This window comes from Pteropus alecto, unplaced genomic scaffold (genome assembly GCF_000325575.1).
Source record: "Pteropus alecto unplaced genomic scaffold, ASM32557v1 scaffold17, whole genome shotgun sequence".
Taxonomy (NCBI): Eukaryota; Metazoa; Chordata; class Mammalia; order Chiroptera; family Pteropodidae; genus Pteropus; species Pteropus alecto.
The window spans coordinates 7,889,649-7,894,258 of NW_006440645.1; the positions used below are offsets into that span (position 1 = coordinate 7,889,649).

General features: G+C 36.6%; 1 pseudogene; it reads right to left on the reverse strand.

The window, feature by feature from the left end:
• Window positions 1–3,088: 3,088 nt before the first annotated feature.
• On the reverse strand, window positions 3,089–3,207 carry LOC112484665 (annotated as a pseudogene).
• Between the last annotated feature and the right edge of the window lie 1,403 nt (window positions 3,208–4,610).

Here is a 4,610-nt window from a genome sequence, read left to right on the forward strand (position 1 = left end):
CTCATCCAGTAATTCTAATTTGACTGCTGTTGGGCATGTTACAAAACGAGTTTCATAAATCAAAAAATTTGGATTTCATTGGCCTAAATGTTAATGTTGCACATATTTTATCTTTACACCTGTGACAGATTTTCAATATACAGCAATAAGAAGCTATAGGGTGATTATTTTCTTGTGCAAAACAGGGAAATTAGAGATTGCATAAACCAGTTCACCTGAAGTGTAAATCACTCCAGTCTTACAGCAGTTGAACATTATGCTGTGTGTTACTAGAATGATTGTGAATATACACATGTATGTGCATTTAAATGTATCTGTTGACATATTTGCCTTAGTAAAATCATTGTGACCTCTCAGAAGGGTATCACATGCAGAGTTTGGGGATTCTTTTGAGAATGACAATCCTAGCGAAGTTAAACCCTGGCGAATAAAAATAAGGGAATGACAATACAGAGAAATGTTCTATAATATCGAAGAACAGAGTCTGGAAAGAGAAAACAGCAAGATGAATTTTTGTTAATATTTCAATATTTTAAGAATTAACTAAAACCCTTACAATATTTACAGTTTCTGCAATGTACGTCTTACTATTTTGTTTGTTATATCAAAAACTCTTAACATGAAAAGGACTCTTTGCAGGGCAGGCATCAGGAGAAATGCAAATACTTATTGCATGTCCTACCCGGAAGGAGGAACTGTGAGAGGTAGGACAGGTGCTTACAGCTACAGAAAGAGGCCCTCTAGCCAAGTCCCAAGGGGTTTTGGGAAGAGATTAGCCTGGGATGAAAAAGCAGTGGAGAAGGGGGCAGGAAGCTTCACTAGCCTGAGATCTAATTGCTCCCACAGTAGGTGACGGATTCGGAGGGATTCGGGTCCTCAGCTCTGGCTGCACCTGAGAGCCACCGAGGGAATGTTTCACCTGGCCCCAGCTGAGCTGGTGTGAGTAGGTGGAAGCAGGTCTGGGCCTGGGTGTTTTAAAAGCTCCCAGGTATTTTTTCTGTGCTGTCAAGGTGTAGACCCACCAAGTTAAGATTTTTCTCACTTAATATGTTTATTTTTGCAAGTTCAGCATCTGAAGATCTTTCATTCCAGTTTATAATGTGCAATTACTGTATCGTGCTGTGTTGTGAGCGATGACCCCTGAGTTCTGCAGATCACGGTCTAGCTGGGCTTAAAGTAGAATAAACTGAGAAAAGATATTAGCACACTCAATTTTTTTTAATGAAAAATAATATAAAGTGTAACTTTAAAAACAGCTAAATACAGTTGGAATTACTACACCCTATTTTAAGATAACTTAAAATAAGCTTTCATTGAATAAATACCCAGAACTGATCTGGTACCTTAACACTAATCACTAATCGTTACCAATTGGTGTTTATTCTTAGCTTGGTTATTTATAATCAGATTACCTTAAAATGTTTCCTCTACTCTCTAAATCCTTATCTTAGAGCTAGACCTCTTTATATGCAATACTAGTGTAATCTTAGATGACTATTTTCATCCAAAAAGATTTTGTACTTTTTGGAAAGAAAACTGAATTACTTGTTCATTTTTCCATACCTTTTTAATATCTTTTTTATGTTTTATATTTTATATTTTTATATTTCCCATATCATTTTAATATCATTTTATATTTAAATATATTTTAATATTTTCTTTTTTATATCTTGTGTAGGTCAAAAAGGTAATGCACTTTTTTTCACATTAACACTCATAACGCAAATTTATTTCTGATGTGTCTGCTATATAAAAGAATGAACTTACTACAAAAACATTACACTTTAAAATAACATTCAGTAAAAGAAATGATAGAGTTAGAAAATAATCATTTCGTAACCATCCTAGAAATACTCGATTCAGGCCAGAATCATCAATGGATGCGAAAACCATTGAGTTTAACTTCGATGGCATATTTACTTAGTCTTAAAGTACTTTTTCATAAGTTAGAATAACAGAGGGAAAACAGTAACCTTACAGGGGAAAAAACTCGGGGACAGTACCTTCACCCAGAGAGGACAGGGAAGAAAGGACAAACTGGAGTCATGCGCCTCCTGATGTGATACTCTGAAGATACAACGTCCCCTATGTAATGTTCCCGCCCAAAACACTCAGCCTGAAACTAATCATAAAACAGAACCAGATCAACCCTGATTGAGGGACATGCTATAATTGGTCTAAACTTTAAATTCGTTCATGTCATGCAAGACTGAAGAACTGTTCCAGATTTAAAAGAGATTAAAGAACATGAGATTAAAGAGCAAAGATTAAATGCAGATCCTGGATTGGATTCTGTATAGAAAAGATCATTATTTTTCTGTAAGTGACAGTAAAGGGACAACTGGAGAAATTTTGTGTGTGCATTGTACAGTACTGAATCAATGTTAAATTTCTGGAATTTGGTCATTGCACTGTAGCTATGTAATACAAAGTTGTCTTTATGAAATACATGTTAAAGTTACTTAGAGGTAAAGAATCATGATGTCTATAGTTTACTCTGTAATCTTTAATAGTTCATAAAAAGTAATAAAATTAAAATAATATATGTATTAAGAGAAAGAAAGATAAGGTGGCAAAATGTTAACAATTGATGAACTTAAGTGACAGATATAAGGAAGTTCATTGTACTCTACATTTAAGTTTTGAGTATTCTTCAAAACAAAACATTTGGAAAAGCTTATAAACAGAATATTCCATAGTCTCGTAAAGAATCAGACATAGGTCTCTAGTGTATTTCCTTTTTTACTTCATTTTTTCCTTTTACCTGCTTTTGACTGCTTTAATAAGTATTTAATGATCTGTGAAGAGACAATAAAAGTCTAGAAAAGCGTCTTCCTCAAAAGAAATCATTTAAAAATTGACAAACGCTTAGAGTCCTATAACCACCTCCTAATAAGTTTGGGGTTTCAGGTAGTTAAGTTTTTCTGCTTTTTCTTTTTTTTCTTTTTTTAATCATTTATTTATTTATTTATTTATTCATTCATTCATTCATTCATTCATTCATTCATTCATTTTTTAAGCGACTACAGCACCTGGTATTCCGAGGTGGTCTCCCATACAAGTACTAACTTATTTTTAATTCTTTTTACACCTACAGCACCTGGTCTTCCTAGGTGGTCTCCCATCCAAGTACTAACCAGGCCCGACCCTGCTTAGCTTACGAAATCAGATGGGATCGGGCTTGTTCAGGGTGGCATGGCCATGGACTTGCTTTTTCTTTTTTTAATTATAGCAAAATCTTATATAGCAAAATATAAGATTTACCATTTTTAATGACCTGAAGTAGATTCATGTTATTATACAGCCATCACCATCATCCATCTCTAGCACTTTTTCATCATTCCATACTGAAACTCTGTACCCATTCAACAATGACTCCCATCCACCCTTTATTACATCCCTGGATATTAATCCCTTATCAGATATGTGATTTGCAAATACTATCTCCTGTTCTATGGGTTGCCTTTTTACTCCTTTGATACGCAAAAGTTTTTAATTTTGGTGGGATTCAGTTTGTCTATTTTTTTCTTTTGTTGCCGGTCCTTTTGGTGTCATACCTAAGAAATTGTTTTTATTTTGCTTTTTAAAGTGGTGACTAGGTATAGATTTTTTTTCTTTACATTTTAGAATAGGAATGATAATTCTTGTTATTTATAATTTCTGGGATATGCAACCCATACATTTTGGCCTCAGCAGTATGTAACTTCAAAACAAAGCTACATTTCCTTTTGGTGACTAAATTATCACTGATGCCTTTGCTGAAATGTCCTTTTAAGTCTTCTCTCCACTATTTCTAGAAATTTCTGAGGGGATGTCCTCATGTACTTTAGAACGAATCATTCGTTTTTTTTTGTTTTTGTTTTTTTTTCTTTTTCTTTTTCCGTTTAAGCCTCTTCCTTTCACCTGTGCTGCCAGGGACCCTGACAAAATGTCCATTCCGCTAGGCACAGGTGTCCTCAAAGTGTGCTGCCTAGGTCTCCAACTTGCCCTCTGACCCAGAATGATGAGGAGACCTCTCTTCTCCCTCCCTCCTGATCCGGGCACCTGGAGTTTCCGGGTGTAGATACCTGTCTTGCCCTGTCTGTTCCCACGTGGGCACGAGCGTGGCCCCGCAAGCATCAGAAGGGGGACCTGGTGGGTACGGTGCTGCATGTCAGGGTGAGAGCCTGGAGTACTGTCAAGGAAGAAGTTATTCTGATACTAATTAAAATGGTAAGGAAAACTTTATGCAGAATAGAACTGTCACAACAGGCATCAAGACTAGAGCTATAGAGGAGAGAGGTCAGGCCGAACTTGAGAACAGCAAGGATTTATAGCCTAGGGTCAGAGTGTGGAGGAGGGGGAGTTAGTGGATGAAAAATTACCAAGAAGATACATCAAAGGTGGAGGGGTTCTCGTTAAACTGACTTAACAGCATTTTTGCTGAAGGCAAGTCAGGGTGGCCAGGTCTCAAGGGTGAGGGATGAGGAGTTTGATCAGATATCAAGGGCCGGGGATTCTCTCTGAATCGACTTAGCAGGATTCTCGCTAAGACTGAACCGTGAAAGCCCAGCAAAGCCCAAAGTTGAGGCCTAGTCAAGAGGAGGGCTCAGAGGAGCCTGTTTAAAGTC